Source organism: Chiloscyllium plagiosum, chromosome 35, assembly GCF_004010195.1.
Source record: "Chiloscyllium plagiosum isolate BGI_BamShark_2017 chromosome 35, ASM401019v2, whole genome shotgun sequence".
Taxonomy (NCBI): domain Eukaryota; kingdom Metazoa; phylum Chordata; class Chondrichthyes; order Orectolobiformes; family Hemiscylliidae; genus Chiloscyllium; species Chiloscyllium plagiosum.
In genome coordinates, this window is record NC_057744.1 from 17,880,515 (window position 1) to 17,899,377 (window position 18,863).

Sequence of the window (18,863 nt, forward strand, 5' to 3'; positions counted from 1 at the left end):
GAGGCATGTTATTCATTTAAATATTATCACAGATTTGCCTGGCTTCATTTTAACTGTAGCTCTACTCTTAACTTGTGTTGACTGGGCATTCTCAACTTCTGAAAACACAACAAGTAAAGAGAGATCTGTGGGGGAACCACCTTTACAACTGTATCTGTGAGTCAGAAAGAGCAGAGGTGTTCCAATTCTCCTCAGTCACCTCAGCAGAAAATTACACCAATCCTTCTGGTCCAGTGACCATCCAGTCATCCCCTCCTTGATATTGTTGTTATTGTCCTTCACTGTTACCAGGTCAAAATCCTCAAATTGCCTCACTAATAGAAGGGATGGGTGATTCAGTGACTAGCACTGTTCCCTCAAAGTGCCAGTGACCCAGATTCAGCTCCATCCTAGGGTGACTGTCTGTGTGGAGTTTGCATATTCTCTCTGTGTCTATGTGTGTTTGCTCCAGTTTCCTCGCATAGTCCAAAGATGTGCTGGTTAGGTGGATTGGCCATGCTGAATTGCCCACAGTGTCCAGGGATGTGCAGGCTACATGGATTAGCCATGGGATATCCAGAGTTGTAAGGATAAGGAGGAGGGGTGGGTCTAGCTGAGATGTTCTTCAAAGGGTTGGTGATAACTTGATGGGCCAAACAACCAGCTTTTAACATTGCAGGGATTCTATGATTCTAATAGCAATGTGAGTATACCTGCCAGTTTCAAAATAATGTGTGCAAGAGCCAGAATTGAGCTGAGCAGATTATTTTTTACAGTCAGTTATTATGATCTTGAATGTATTAATACACTTCAAGTCAATTGTTGAGAATGAAAAAAGACACATACATGTTTTCTTTTATGGAGAGAATTTATTGACTGTCTCGGTCTTACCCCTCTCATCCCACACACCCAGTCACATCTTCACCCTAGTTATACATGCTCAGGCAATTAAAATCCTTCACATGTTTCTCTTAACATTAGTAAAGAATTAACAACATATTTAAACAGGCATTAATCATGTTAAATTTAAGAATAACTTTCAAAATGGAATTAAATAAAATTGAAGGCAGAGTGAAATGAGCAGGAAAGTAAGACTAATTGAATTTTTTTTTAAAGGCCAACACAGATACTATGAGTTCAATGGCAGATTTCTATGTTTTATGATACTGCCATTCTATGATTTTATTATTAAATCTGGATAGTTTGTAAGACCTAATCAAGGAATCAAAATATTCAACACTACAGCTGAAATTGTCAGCTTCTTTTCCAGTGTATTAAAGTGCATGCATGGAAAATCCTTGTCGTCAAGTTACACAAATGGGATACTTGCCTTTATTAGCTGACACATAATGTGAAAGAAGGGTGGTGATGCTGGAATTGCATAAAACATAGATTAGGCCACAGGTCTGGGTCAAAATCCTGGAATTCACTCCCTAATGATATTCCCTAATGGGCCAATCTACAGCAGGTGGACAGTAGTAGTTCACAAAGGCAGCTCATCACCACCTTCTCAAGGGTATCTAGGGGCAGGCAATAAGTGCTGGCCAGCCAGTGGTGTCCACATCCCACATATGACTATAAAAGGGTTGACTATTGTGTGTAGTTTTAGAATTCACATTACAGCAAAAATGTGATAGCACTGGAGATCTTGCAGAGGGGATTTCCCAAGATGTTGCCTGGGCTGGAGAGTTTTAGTTATGAAGAGAGATTAAGCAGTCTGGATTGTTTTCCTTAAAGCAGGGGAGGTTGAGAGGAGACTTGATTGAGATGTATAAAATTATGAGAGACATAGATAGGATAGACAGGAAGAAACATTTCCTCATAGAGTCATAGAGTAATAGAGATGTATAGTATAGAAACAGACTCTTCGGTCCAACTCGTCCATGCTGACCAGATATCCCAACCTAGTCTCGTCCCATTTTCCAGAACTTTGCCCATATCCCTCTAAACCCTTCCTATTCATATACCCAACCAGATGCCTTTTAAATGTTGCAATTGTACCAGCCTCCACCACTTCCCCTGGCAGTTCATTTCATACATGCACCACCCTCCGCGTGATAAAGTTGCCCCTTAGATCTCTTTTATATCTTTCCCCTCTCACCTATAGCTCAAATCCTCCAACCCTGGCAACATCCTTGTAAATCTTTTCTGAACCCTTTCTAGTTTTACAACATCTTTCCGATAGGAAGGAGACCAGAATTGCATGCAATATTTCAACAGTGGCCTAACCAATGTCCTGTACAGCCACAACATGACCTCCCAACTCCTGTACTCAATACTCTGACCAGTAAAGGAAAGCTCTTGATGGAAGGATCAATGACTGGGGCATAGTTTGAATGTAAGGACCAAAATGTTTAGAAGAGATAGAATCTTAGAGATGTACAGCGCGGTGACAGACCCTCCGGTTCAACTCCTCCATGCCGACCAGATATCCTAACCAAATCAAGTCCCATTTTCTAGCACTTGACCTATATCACTTTAAGTCCTTCCTATTGATATAGCCATGCCGATGCCTTTTAAATGTAGTAATTGTACACATGAGGAAAAGCATACATGAGAGGAAAAAGCTTCTTTCATCAGAAAGAAGCTGGAAATCTGGAAATTTATGTCTCTATAGTAGTAGAGGCAGAAGTCCTCATAACATTTATGAAGTTTGTAGATGCGCATTTGCAATGGCAATGCATACAATGCAAAAGCCAAATGCTGTCAGATGGGATTCGAATAGTTAGGTGGTTGGTTTTTACTAGCATGGGTACAATGGGCCAAAGGGCCTTTTTTATGCTGAAGATCTCTATGACTAAATCTAAAAGTTATTTTAGTTACTTTAACAAGTTATTTTTTACCTATGTTCTACAGAAACAAAACCATCATTGGAGCAACAACATCAGAAGATAACTAAAACAAGTCCAGTTCCTTTTTGAAAACCAATGTGTCCATGGGCCAATTTGTCCAAAATTCAGCAATAAATTACCAAATTCATGAACTCAATTTTCATTAATTCCCTGAACGTCTTCTCTGCAACGTGTCTAATTGTCATTTATATCACTTATTTCCTCGATATCTATTCCACAGGTCGCTATTTTTCGAACAAAAAAACTTAGCAGGAAATCAATAACCTGTGACCTGTTTGAATACATTTTGTAGGTACCAATTTCTTCAAACTTAACTTGTGAGTTGATGTTTATTTAATATTTTCCTTGCACATATTTTCCTCAGATCGACTACTATTCAAATTTGAGCTGCTGTTTCTCCTCTTCTATTTTGTCTTCTTCAAATTCTAGAATTAGTTTGATAACTTAGGAGGAAGCAAAATGTAAAATATGAGGCAAATCTTGAACAGTTGGCAAAGCAATACAAAATGCATGAACTCATTAGTTCGCCTTTCATAGCAGAATGAATCGCTCCAACATGCAAATCCCTGTACACTTGTTCATATATTTTGAGTTTACCTGGAATGCTTCAGAATTATAGCCTAAGATTTTCTTTGAAGGCATTTATTAAAGTCCTTTAATTTGGTAATCAGTGTAAAACAATATTAGAAAACACAATGATAAAGAACAGGAAGGTAATAGTAGCATTATAAATAGCAAATTGATACTATAACAGCCAGAATTTATGTATGCAAATGTGTACACTTCCGATCAATGTGTTTGTCTGTAAAAGTTGTATTTTTTACCCTCTGAGTGACTCTTCCAATAAAAATCTATGAGCAACAAGTTTTATGTGAATTTTAAAAAACAAAAATGGCTGCCTATCATCACACATTTAATATAGATTTTTAAAATACGTCATCTCATTTACTTGTTGCTGACATGCTATGTTTAGAGCCAAATGAAAATGCAATGATACTGTTACAATTTATGATGGTTTCAGCCTATTTTGCAGCAGATCTGTAGTTTCTTAGACAAGTTGATACTTTAGTTCAAATGAAATAAAGACAAGCTGAGAGTTCTTAATAAGCTGAAAGGTTTATTCTATTCAAATTTCCAGGAGGCTGGTTCTTAGGTATACATAGAGATAGAATAGGTTGGGGGAGTTTTTCTCCTACTTTCAAGATACTTTTGTTTATGATTTACTGGCTTAGATGACTTGCAGCTGATTTGATGGCTTCCCGATAGAACTCTGTCTCAAAAGTATCTTCTTATATGTTATTATAAAATCATACAATGAAATTACTTTGTTATCATGAGTCTTACATAAATTCAAAATCCTTTTTCTTTCTAAAACGGTTTGGTATGTTGACAACATTTCCTGTATTATCATTTGACCTCTTGGAATTCATGCAATCCAATTTGGATGATGAAAGCCATCATTATACAATAGAAGGTCAATGAAATCCACTCACATTCATCGAACACAAATTGAACTAAACAGATGTTAAAACTCCATGTGAAAAAGATAGAAAGTAGTTGGATTGTTATAGTTTCTTTTTTAGGTGCACACTCTTAAAGAAAAAGATATGCAAATTCCTTGATTGTGAACAAAAGTTGTTTTGTTTTCTTGTGATTCAGAACTATCTGTAGCTCAAAATCCAAAGTCACATAATTTTCAGTAGCCATTTTAATTGTTTGATGGTATTCAATATTTTTAACATCTTAACTGAGAATTCTTGATATACCAGAAAATGATGATGTTAAATTTTAACTTTAAAATTCCATGTATTTACTACACTATTCAGCCTATGATTTGGTCAAAATTCAGATTGGTGTTCATGAGTGACAGGTTCCATTGATGCCACACAAGTGTTAGTTAATGGCCGTCATCAACAAGAGACAATCTGACTAACTTATTTTGATACTCAATGGCATTACCTTGACTAAATCTCTGAATGTCAATATCCCAAGGGTCACCATTAACAAAAATAGATTTCATTGGATGAGCTACGTAAATATTATGACCTCAGACCTGGTAAGGGGATGGAAATTCTGTGACAGGTGACTCATCTCCTGGCTCCCGGAGCCTTTTCATCATCAACCAGCCATAAATCTGGCATAAATAGAATACTTTACACTTATCCAGATGAGTGCGGCTCTAATAATGTTTATAAATCAGAAAACAATTCAGGATAAAGTGACCATTTGATTGACATATTCTTTAAAAAATTCACCTGTCCCACCATTGGTGCACACTGCCAACTGTGTGTATAATTTGCAAGGTACACATTAAACAAGTCAACAATGCTCCCTTACAGCAACTTCCAAAATGCCAACCTTTATCATCTGTGGGAAATCACAAGACCAATAGTTTAGAAGCAATCTGCAGCGACCTCTCCAAGTTATGCACTATCTTGATGTGGAAATGTATCATCATTTTCTTCACTGTCACTTGGATTCTAGAATTCTCTTTCTAACAATAATGTAGGTATGCCTACACCACATGGATGGCAATGGCTCATGAAGGTGACTCTCCACCACTTTGTCAAGGGCAATCAAAGAAGGGCAACAAATGTTGGCCTCATCAGCAACAGTCACTTCCAATGTATAAATTTGAGTCAACTGGGAACTAATGAATTTAAGTAGAATATTTTTTTCATAAAGCTTTATTCAGTGTCTGAAACTGCCTCATTAAAATTGAGATCAACACACATTTCTGAGGAATAATAGAGGGTGCTTTATTATGTATATCACATTACTATTTCTACAACAGAAGTGCTTGATATTGCTATGGGTATGAAAGATGCAATGACATTACATTGCTAGCACTGATGTCCTGAACTTGAGGGCAACTTTCAACACAAATCCATTGAATCAAGAATCATTATTTCCCACATTGACCTTTTGACTGTAGTTAATCAAGTTCAGTTAGTGTCAAGGCATCAGCAATTTTCCAAAGTACGGGATGCTAATTTACTGAACTTTAAAAAAACAACCCATTGGGAAGTGAATTCAAATTATTGAACTTACTGGAGCTAGCTGCTTCAACCTGTGTAACTAAGCGTGACTTAGATCAGTGTGATACTAAAAAACAACAAAAAAAAGACTACTCCTGTACAAATGATGGTCCAATCCCTCTGAAGAATTGAATATTCTGTCGAAGAAATTATTCAGCTGAAGCATACATTTTCCTGACAGAACAGCAGATCCAAAGGCCCAGGCTGTTCAGAAAGGAAAAACAACTTTTGGAAGTATTTTGACTAGTAGAGGAAAGTGAGAAAAGAATTTCTTCTTCAAATCGATGCTAACTTTAAAATTGTCTTCACAAAGTTAAGCAGGGTACAGATAAATCTGAAGCAGTTTCAATCAAATGTAATGTGTGAAACTCAAAGAGGAATTATCCTTAGTGGGGTGGAGGGAACTATGGTTAGTCAGAGTATGCTATCAAGGTCACTTTGCATTAAGCAGGTGCTGTTTGCCATATTACAAACAGTGGTACCACATAGGTCCACTGCTGATCCTTGAAACAAGTCACTGGCATAATGTTTTAGGGTAGCTGTGACCTTGACAGTCAGAAAGTTGGGATTGCCACTCAGCCCTTCTGAGCACAAGGGAGAGATGAGCAATGTTTGCTCATTGCAACATTTCATCCTTCAGATGGCTGAAGAGGCTACTTATTTCACAAATTGGTATAACCTAAGCAGATCTGACAGTGACAACTGTGACACAACTGCCATTTCACCAGTGTGAAAGTTTTCATCCATACAACCTACATGTTCTCAGTGAGCATTTTATTTAACCAAACCCTCTCACTACATCTAAGTGTAATCCTGACAGTGGCAGCTGATATTGAGGGGCACAACTCTGTGGTTGGTCCTGTTGACTTGGGAAACCTAGGTAGTCATTCCTTGGTGCCTTTGGAGATCACCAGTGCCATGAATGGCTGAAAGTGTGTCTTGCCTGGATACGGGTAGATCCTCCTTTGAACAGGCTTTGGGATCACATGTAGAAGGATAGACTGGGGCAGTTACCTTTGGAGTCCCCTGGGTAAAGGCTTCTAATAAACCTGTTTATTGCTCCTCTTCTGTGTGTGTGCCTATGGGAACCACTTTGTTTCCTTGAGATGAAAAGGCAACTGAGGTGAGAACAAGCTCCCTCGACCCCTTGTTGCCTTGTGAATGATGTAGCTCTGTACATACACCTGTCAGACAGTGAATGTGCTGGAAACCAGGTTTCTATAGTGGCTGCTAATCTGTCCATGGAAACAGCCAGATGTATGCATGCCAGACCCTTTATTCTCTGCCGTCCAAACTCACGGTAAACCTGAAAAGAAAATAGTTTTTCCTTTCCTGCAATCATTGCTGTCAGCTTTGACTTTTAGCTGATAAGTCAGAGACTTTTAAAAGTGAACTAGCAACCTTGTGTCTTTTTCTAATCGGTGGAAACAGCTGGAGAAAGATGACTGAAACAATGTGCTGACCAGCAGAACAGTCATAAATATCATGTCAGCAACAGTACCTGAGAACAAAGACAACTGAACTGTCTTTCTAGTTTTTTTTCCCCTCTGTCCATAACGTATTCTACCCTGTCTGTTTTTCTGTCATCTGTGTGTGTGTGTGTGTAAGGGGAGGTTTATAAGCAGATTAGAATGTTAACTAATAATGTTATGTGCTGATGGTAATTAACTGTTTACCTATAGCTACAGCCTAACTGTTTATAATAAATAATAAATCTTAATGAGCCCAGAAACCATGTCCATGCTTTCTACCAATCAGGGTGTAAAGTTAGATAAATTAGGGAACACTGCATACCGTATAAAATCTTTAACATTTGTGATGACCCTGGGAACAGCAGGGCTTCATTTCCAGTGGAGTATCCCAGTGAATTGTAATGCTTAAAAATTGAAAAAGGTTAGGGATGAATGCTAAAACTCATTAAAGATCGAAAGATATGCAGAGACTATGAGCTGAGGACATGTCTTTGGGCAGAGCAGACGTGATGATTATGCTGTTAGACAAATGTTGGTATCCCACAGAGCAATTTCTAGGCCTTGATCCACAATCACCTTCTGTACATAAAATAAAATATAAATTAGAGGTTTATAGTGTTCTGGAACAGTTTTATAGTGCTGACACCATTAATTTATCTGCAGTCTGAAATCAGTTAGCAAGTTTCATGCTAATTGTTTAACACATGCAGCAATGTTAGAAAATAACATTTATTTTGCACCATGATAGATTGGAATACATCAAGTCAATATAAATCCTAGCTTTAAGTAGTTTATTTTTTAATTTTTATTTCCTTCAGCAATTTAAGGTGCCTCTTATTCAGACAGGGTGACTTATCTATTTGAAGCATTACCAGCTATTCAACATCATGGCTATCTCATCCAGTATCCAGGCAAACTATTCATTTATCATACTTTGACAAACGTCTCTTTCTTTGTCAACACCAAAAAAAAGTATTAACCTAATACATCAGCCATACCTTCTGTCTTCACCAATAGATCTGCATTTTGGACAATAATCAATTTTGCTACTTTTCTGACAAACCCTTAACTGTAAAGATGCCCTTAATTTTCTGTTAGCCAATTTCTTATTAAATTGTCTCTTTATTGACCTAATTCTATCCTTTACACCATGTGTACTTCTCACATTCAGCCGGGCTCTCACTTACATATTAAAGCTGTATCTGTCATATTCCCTTTTCTCCTGCTTCATCCTCGTCTCCAATTCCTTGAGCAACCCTCCCTTTTCCCCTCACTCCATATACATGGGGTGTTTTCAAATCATCACCTCTTTAAAAGCTAACAATGCTCCATTACGTTTCTGCCTACTAGTTTGTAGCTCCAATTTACCTGGGCCAGATCCATTCTTAATATAGTAAAATTTCCCCCTCTAGTTAAGTAATTCTATTACACATTCCTCTAGGTCTTTCTCTGTATACCTTCTTCCTACAATATTATGATCACTATTCCTAAGATGTTTCCTTACTATTGGCATTCTTCAGTTGACTGATTTCACTCCCCAGGATTCGATTCAGCAATGCCTTCCTTATGTTTGTGCAAGAGTGTACTGACAAGGAACATGCCTTGGAACTTCCCTCATAAATGTCTCTGCATTTACATTATTATTGGTCCAATCAAAAGACAGAGTTTTATTGACCCCATGGATGAGGGAAAAAGATGTGAGTGGGGCTGGTCTGCCACCATCATCTGCTGGAATCGTAGGTGGGGTGGCTGGATCATGAATGGAAAATTGAGTCCTTTCCTTCCACTTCAAAATAATCAGAACAATTAAACTAGTCATCTGAGACCAACTGGAATTTTCTGGTCAGTTTATGGTCCATTGTGGCATTGAGAACATAGCACTTACCTGGAGGCAATCTCCATGTAACCAATGTTCCAGGATGTCCTTGAGGCCAATCTACAACTGGCTACCTACTCACAGCTTTGACTGGTTTGTCCTGAGGAGGTGTTTTCCCTCCACAGCGATCTTCCCGCCAGCTGCAGCCATGTCTTAGTTTGTTTAAAACTTTTTAAAATGTTGCAAGAGTGACACAAAATGGAGGCTTCCTTTCTCCCTTAGCTATGTTGGCAGCTTGCAATACCTCTCCAGCTGAGAGAGCCCACTTGCTTTTGGACAGCTAGTTGACAGTTCCTGACACAGTGCAGAGTAGGGGACATCCATGTGGCTCTGTTCTCAGGGCCCAAACCTAGCCACAAAATCTAGCCCTAATTTGAAAACTTTTGTGCTGCTACAAATCAATAATTTTTGCACTTCCCAGTAAACACTTTGAAATTCTGCTCCCCAGTCTCCCTCATTGTACTTCATTGTCTATAAAATGCACTAAGCAACATAATAACTTTATTTTTAATTGTTTCTTAGATCCACTAAGCATAATGTAATCAGCCCAAATAATTGGCTAAATTGGTGTTTTTATTCACTAATCCTAATCAGTGTGCTGGTACATTAAACCACATTAGAAGAATGTAGTCTATTCAAACAATTAATAAAGCCTTTTGCCTAAGGTGTGACTTTAAAAATGCTCATTATTACATGGATAATAAAATAAGTAAGAATTTAAAACTAACTTGAAAATATTTGAATAGCAGGCTATACAAACTACTTTAATACTTTTATTACATAGTGATTTTATTCATTAAAAAAAAGAACAACTTGCACTGTTTTAAAAATTATAATGAATAATGTTTGATATGAATGCCTTAACATTTTAAGATGGGAAAACCAAACATTCAGGATTAATATATTAGTATACATATTTTTACATAAGACAGGTAAGCTCATTGCTATTTTGAATATACGTGCTCTTCATTGTATTGACACTTAATGGAAATCATAAATGAAAAGTTTCCAGTCATTGCAAATTGAAAAGACACTCCAAAATAATAAACATAACCTTCTTCAATTAAGTTGCAAAAAATGCATTAAAATAGCAATTTCTCTCCTTGGTTTCTCTAAATAAGCTAAATCAAAAGTTAAAGGAAAATAAACATATTATTGAGGAGACTACATGTGTATGGAATGAGCTGTCAGAGGAATTGGTGGAGGTTACAGCATTTGAAAGGCATCTGGATGGATATATGAATAGCAAGGGTATAGAGGGATATGGTCTAAATGCTGGCGAATGGGACGAGATTAATTCAGGATATCTGGTCGGCATGGGCAGGTTGGACCGAAAGGTCTGTACCTATGCTGTATGATTCTATGATGAAATTGATCAGTATATTAAGACTGTTATTTTTTTAAAATTGATAGCTAATGGTAAAATTTCAGATAACCTTTGCATCCAATTGTCAAAGAGAAAGTTCACATTAGATTTCCACCTTCCCATTAGGGGACATTCGCGTCAGACGTGCTTGCAGGTGACAATTCTCATCATTATGATGTATAGAAAGAAATGTGCCCATCCCTGACTGAACAGTGTGCAGCTTAAAATTAACCGTTGGAAAATGAGTTGCTTTGTGAATGACATACCCATATCTCTGTTTTCTTCCTGCTGAGAAATTTTCCATTTTGGAAACAGAATATTGCAAAATCTGTCGCCAGAAGTATAATAGAGCATACAGAAGGTTTTATATTTAGTCATGTGTTAGTTAATGGAATTTTCACCCAATATTATCATACATTAAAGAATGGTTTCCAGTTATAAGAGGTTCTCCTTATGTTTCATTTTCACTACTTTAAATGTGTTTTATTTACCCAGGTGATGTGTTGATACTGTGATTTAAAATGTTTATTTAGCAAGGCAAACATGGTATTGACTATTAATAAACTGCAGCATATTACCATTTTCAAAAAATAACTTATATTGCACAACTTCTAAAACAAACTCCTTGTTAAATACAGTCTGCTTGCACTGGCCAATGGCAAATGTTACAGAATGCAAATCACAGTTAAAAGAAAAAGTAAATTATTAAAATTGGCACAATTTTGAGATCAATTTGTGACTGGAACATTGGTTATACCCAAAACTAAAACTCTTCCACTATATAGGGCTCAACTGGAAGATATGAGCATTCACTCTGTTTCTTATGTCTTCCCATCCAGGTTATCACTATGAAGATAAGAACACAAACTGACTGAATATTACTTCAGCCATTTTCATCATAACCAGCACACAATCACGGAAACAACAAACTGCACTACCATTTGCTGACATGAAAACGATTTCGTTGCAATGGCAAACAGGCATTTGACATGGAGTTGGTTGTTTACTACTATTCTATGTTCTCTGTACACTATGGATTGCAAGAAAAAGAATGGGGTAGAATTTATCAAGCTACAAAATCCATTATCCGACAGCTGTATACATGTGTCTATGCATGTGTCTGTTGTGTGGAGGTCGTGAACTTGAAAGTGAATGTCAGACATAATTTGCAAAACAAGAAAATCATAACATATTCTGATTTGATCCTTGTGGCTGATGGGAAGGCAAAATCACTTATTGTTTTCATATGGTTTGGAACATACTGCAACAAGACTAACTTAGTAAATAATACTAACTTTTCTATTTTAATCCCTGCATAGAAAAGGAATAGGATTCCAGACAACTATATTGGCTGGAAATTCCACAGACAAGAAAAATGATCTGTGTATCTTTGCTGAAGCTATTCTGCACCAATGTTTTTGACTGATATCCAAATGGCTTAAGTGTCAATAAATCTTCTGATGCTGCAGCAGCCATTATCTTATTGAGTATCAGCAGTCTGACCAAGAGCAGTGTGCTATTACAGGAGCATGAACTCTGGCATGAATCAGACAGGTCTCATGAAATATATTAGTCTACCTGCGTCAGACTGTGCTAAATCTAATTAGAAAATGATGTCCTTTTGTGTAGCTTGCATATAACATCCTATAAATACTCCATTAGTGTACAGATGTAAGCTTTGTAAAATAAAATGTGTCAATGAAAACTGTTAAGACTGAGCATTCATCATCATTTTCCAAATTCATGTAGTTTTTGTTCATTTGAATCATTTTCTCCATGTTGATTCATCAGAAAGTGCACTTCAACTGTATCATGATATCTGGCACAGTTCAGTCATAAATTGTCATGAAATTACATCATTAAAGAGACATGATGTGTAGATACCGGTGTTGGACTGAGGTGGACAAAGTTAAAAAAATCACACAACACCAAGTTATAGTCCAACAGGTTTATTTGGAAGTATAAGCTTTCAGAGAGCTGCTCCTTCATCATGAAGAGCATGGTGTTGTGTGATTTTTAACAAAGTTAATAAAGAAAACAATAATAGTTTTAAAGACATCTCAATAATAAGCCAGTGATAGAGAGCAACAGAAGAGAGTAAAATGTTGTATAATGCACAGATCTCAGAAAGACATTATGCTTTTAACATAGTCTCTTAAAGGATTCCTATTTTACTGTCAGTTGGTTGAGCAGCATTTAGTCAGAAAGTTAGTTACATATATAGTGTAACAGTATATAACATCATATATTATCAGTGTATGTGTTTAGTTTTGTTAATAACCTTCAAGCTATCTGTCTCTTTAAGAACCCAGACTCTATGGTATATGGCATAAAGCTAACACGTAGGAAGGCACTCAGACCATATTATACTGACAATGGTGTGTGTTCTGAAGGAATCCAAATCATCAAGTATGTTCTTTGGAGGAAATTAATGAAAAAAAATCTTGCCATTGGTTTGATATTATCTTTTGAAGGAATTATAGTCCTGCAGCAGCAATCACTCAATACCCTGGAGGCTTTAATATGATTTAGTTAGGATGCCATATTGTACCAAGGCATACCAATTGACTTAATGCCTATTATAAAGCAAATTCAATTTCTGCAGCATGACTTGTACAGACTTTCATATGTAAGCTAATTTTCATTAATTCAGTAATTGAAAGTTATATCAGTTTCCATTCACCATAGTGTAGTGATTGTAACTCATAGAATATGAGTTCCCTGATTGGGGTTGTTGCCTTGTTCCAATCAGGGAGCCCTGGCTGACAGACATAAACAGGAATGTCAGACATTCTATTCACTCTGAGGGTTGGCTCTGCGAGAACTGGGTCAGAGTCAAGAAATCTCCATGTGTAAAGAAAGGATGACTTAGTCACAGGATACCAGCCTCTTTGGAGTTATTTCATATGGCATCAATGAATTTTGATCTTGCTTGTTCATATTTATTGAGAGTCATATGTTTTTATTTATACCTTTTTGAGAAGTAAAATATTTTCTACTCAGATTGAAGCCAATAGCAGGGCACATTTGAAAGCAATAATTTCTTATACCACAATAACTGGAAGATTTTCAGGTTTTAAAGGAGATGCTTAATTTGCTTTTATGTGAGCGTAACACAGTTGATTGCATTGTTACTAGCCTACATAACTTGGGTTTCAAATTATTTCTACATGGTATCCAACACCTCCTACTTTATCAGTGTGGTGTAATTCCCCCTTTCACAAGGTCTGGAAGCTGGAGATTTTGGAATAGATGCATTCTGTTGCAATATTATTGGCAGAAGTCAAGCTTGATCTACCTTTAATGAAAATATATTGTGGTTTCCAATAAAAAGCAGAGGTCTCTTGTACCTTTCTTTAATTTACTGCATTTGTTTGCCTAACATTTCAAGGTAAAGTGCAGCATTAGCTAAAAATCGAAAGGAAAATATACTGACAAGTTCTGCATTAATTCACTTTTTAGCTCAGGCCTCATTATAGTCTGTTTAAAACCTTGTTTCTGCAAAGCATTTAAGTGTCAGCTGAACTGTGACTACGATAAAAATGCATTGTGTCTGTGTGATTGTGATATTGTTCTAGTTTGCGAATTATGCCAGAATAACAAGTCCTGATAGGGTTGAGAGGGCAATTTATTTGAAGAGCATTGACATCCAGATAAGGTTTGCCATTGCTTAAATCCTATCTGTCAGTACATAATGTTGAAAATGTCAGCGATTTTTCATTAGTGTCTATTTATGATTGGAGATTGGGGATAGGAGAGAACTTGGACTTTGCTACGCCAGTGTTTTTTTTAGTTGAAGAAAAGGGGTAATGAAAGACTTAATTAGGCTTAATTTTCTAGTCACAATCTGTTGTGCTTGATTTTCCCCCGCAATACAATGACTGCCAAACTAGAAGTTAATGCCTTCAGACAGTGACAAAGGGAGGTGTGCAGTTTCTTTATGCTGTATTTCTGTGGAGGCAGGATGAGTATGAGTGCCTTCTTGCTGCACTAAATAAACTGAAGGCCAGTGTCAGCTTGGATTCATCCCCAGTACAGTTTCCTCTCACCCTCTGCCGCCATGATCCTCTCTCCTTCCATCCCCTCTGCCTATAACCGCAAGCTGCAGATTAGTTATGTTCCCTAAGGCCCTGTCCATCAAGTTGTATCAGTGGTATAAACAAATCATTGATTTTATACTGATAAAGTTAGCATCAGGCTGATGTTATCATGCATATCATCCTATCATGATATCCATTTCACATTGACTTCTGATGCTGCTCAATGTTCTTGATATCAGTGACTTCCTCACCAAGGGCCTTATGTAGTCAAGTATAGCCCTGTCAATCTTTAGATCATCTGGAGATCATAAGGTGACAGAAAACAAAAAACATTCAACTCACAAAATTTGTTTCTCCTATGATTGAATTTGTTTCAAAGATTCCTCAGCAGTTTTCTCTCCTTTCTAACATGCAACAGAGTGCGGAGTTTTTGAACCCATTACTCTGCCTTGGAGTTCACACTGTAGCTTGGTCATTCTAGCAAGTGTTACTTTCTGATATCAGACCCATTTTTTTAAATAGCTTTGACCTACACCATCTTGTCTTTATCTCACAATTACTTTCTGATATTCAGAATGCAAGCAAAGTAACCTCCTTTTCCTGACATCGCCCCATCTAGTCATCAAAACAAAGTCAGCCCTGTCCATCCTTTCTCATGACAGGAAGTTCTGATTCCTGAGTTTATTCTCATCATTTTTTTTCTGAACATCTGTCAGTACGTAAATATACTTTGAAGAAAGTGGGATGACCAGCGTTGCACTTGAAATTCAATTTTTTTTTCATCCATCTATTTATGTTGAAAACAATATGAATTCCTATTCTCTTGACCTGTGCTCCACATACAAGCAAGATTGTTTATAATGACTGCTATCAAAAAATGAGCACATTCACTAATTGCAAAAAAATTTGGAACTACTGAAGTTTTTCAACACGTTTAGAAAGGAAGTTGTGTTCAAGAGCACACATTTTTCTAATTCCCAGGTCTGAGACTTGCAATATCACCCCAAACAGTTTTTTTTGGTTCACCATGACGTTGTGAATAGCATATATGTAGACCCTCCCATAGTCACTTCAATTTCACCATTATTTTCAGCCCTCACAATGGAGAAAATAGTTTTGCTTTAGAAAATCATGGGTAATAATTCATCTCAATTCCTGTTCTACAAACAATCCTCTGACATTGGTTCATGGCTTGGCAACAGTCTCCCTTTCCTGAAAACACCACCCCACCTCTGCCCACTCCAACCCCCAATATCTCTGTAACTTTGCTTGGCTGCACAAACCTACAAACTCTCTCCATTCCCTCAGTCTGGCCTCCTGCATATCAACAATTTTCATCACACTGCGTTCAACTGGCTAGGCTCCAGTTGATGGGTATCCCTGACTAAAACTCACTTCCTTCATCTCTTTTACTATCTTTAAAAACCTTTTAAAACCACTACCTCAGGGACCAGATAGACATCACCCGAATGATGTGCAAATCAGATAGCAAAACAAAACATACTTCTTTGGTGGAATAGCAATTTTCATCTGCCTTTCTGTTCCCACACCATTCTCATGAGGACAGATGCTGGCTTGGGAAGACCTTGAGGCAAAATACACACAACCTGCTCTGAAACCAGAGGCATCATTGTTAGCGACCAAAGAAAATTTGGTTTTCTTCCAACACATTATTTTCCTGTACCGATGTGGGTTTAGTAAGCCCTAACAAATTCATCATTTTGGAGAATTTATGCTCTCTGGGAGAGTTGGAAGTATTCTAAAAGGTAGGTGCAAAATGTTTTGACACCTTTGAATATCACCATTTGATGTCATGTAGTAATTTGCATGTATTTTAATTTTAATGCCATCAGTGATACAACGTAAACTGACTGTTTCATTGACCACTGTTGTGAAAGTGTTGTCATGCATTACAGCACTTTTTTCCATTAAAGGAAGAGTTGTAATTCACTTAAAAATATTTTTTAAATGTTCTGTCAGCTACTGCTGTCACAGTTATTGCTGTGATTTAAATTAATTTATTAACATTCACTATATTAAAAACCTTGCTTTTGAAATTTGAGGAGCATTTCAGCACCTCCTATCCTTCATTGATTGAATTGAATTCTTCTCTGAACTGGAATCAGGGCATTTTTCTATTCTGTTACATTCACACAATGTAGCTAATAACTCTTGACAGCTTTAACCATTATGAATGCCCAGCTGGGTTTCAAATGCCTTCAAAATTGATAAATGCTTCGCCTAGGCAGGCAACTTATTGATCCAAGAATGATTGGAAGTCTTGAGGCTTTTAGTAGAAGAACATGGCATTGATGGGGGAATCTGAGGAGGCATGGTATTGGTGAAGGAATGGGAGATGAGGTGACATGAGAGATCTGAAAGGTTTTTGGGAAGCGGGGGTGGATGAGGCGTTGAGTGCATGAAATGCCATGAGAGCTCTAAAGGGACATGGGATGACATGAGGATTGTATGAGGGTGGCTGGCAGCATCCATACTTCATACATACTCCACAGTGAGTCACAAAATGCAAAGTGAACCTGGAACCTGTGTGAAAAGACAAAAATCCTGAACTTAGTCACATAAGTGTCAGGTTCAAAAAAGCACATTTTCCCGAGACCACACAAAAAATCTGAGTCCATGTTTTTGGTCACCATCCTAATATTTCTTTGTGTATCTCAATTTCAAAGTTTTGGTTCAATAATGTTGCTACAAGGCATTATTGAGATGCTTTAATCCTTTAAGTATACTAACCAAACACAGTTCTTTTTCATGATTACTTTGCATTGTGCTATTTCAGACACAGTTGGAAAAATCCTATTTCAAGTCAGCTTCCTTTGATAGATGCAGAACTTTGAGAAGATTCAACTGATTTTCAGTATTTGGATCACTAACGACCTAAGAAACAATTCCTTTGATCTTTATTACAGTTAGTCAGACACCATGGCCAAATTACACTGTAGGACCCACTACATAATGAATAAAAGGAATTTTTTTAGCCAAAAATGAGGAATAATTCAAGCAAATGAGTTCAGAGCAAAATCCCAATGCTAATCTAACTGACTATAATCTTTTCATTTACCTCTTTATGTTTATTAAGAATATGATGATTCAGCACCAAGTTACCAATTCTTGTTTGCTCTGAGGTTAATGTAAGTGCCAGCTGCAGTTATTGAATGATGCACTGTTCATTAACTTAACAATTTCTATCCACACCAGTCTAATCTTTGCCCTATAATAACAGTTGTAAGTCTCAAATGAAATCAGGTTAGACTGTGTGCAGAGTTCCAAGCAGATTTGATTTTTCATCAAGAGGAATGGTTAGAGATTTTACACAAATTTGCATTGCAATTGTAGTTAGGGTGTAAGATTATAAATTTCCTTGATGTGGCGAGGAATGTGGTTGGCCTTGACTTAAAGACAAACTGCAGGGACATTGAAGAAATTTCAAACTGAACATGATCTGCCTTGTATGATGGTACAAACTAACATTTTGTTGCTCAGACTTACCTTTTAGTTTCAAAAGTGAAATATTAAAAGTAACTAAATTGTAGAATTCTTTGTTAGTGTTTCAAATTGAAACATATATTGATTCACAAACCATTATTGTTTTTCATTCATTGGACAAAACAAAGCAACAAAAGGACATGCCAAGGCAAAACAATAAGGTGATGCAGTCCTGAGGATCTTAAACCCAAGATTTTGCTACTGATTAAACTGTCCTACACTGCAGCCAGAAAATGCTGGCATTGCTAATTGCAATGTCTCTATGAGGAGTATGTCTTCAGATATGAATCCAATCAACATTATGGATAAAATGCTATTGGAAAAGATCAACTTGTTGAAAGGCAGTACTTTCGAAATGCTGCGTGTTCATTAGAAGGCTTCTGTAACCTGCAGAAGATTATACTTTTTTTTCTACCTGGGCAAGAAATAAAGGAGTGATGTTCCCATTTTTTCAGAAAGCCTCCTTATATGTTGAAATCATCTGATGATTTTTAAGCTGGCCCGTATTCTTCCATGCAATTTCCTTGATAATTTTTCTCTTATTTTCTTCTGACTTACTACAAAAATAATTAATTGCTAAACACCTTAGGACACAATCTAAAATTATCAACAGTCCTGTGGACACATATTTAATGGAAAGGAAACACATTTTCCATGCACCCTCAAGCAACAATTTATCTTCCAATTACAGATTCTACTCTAAATCAGACATCCATTTGGCAAAAATAATAGAAAG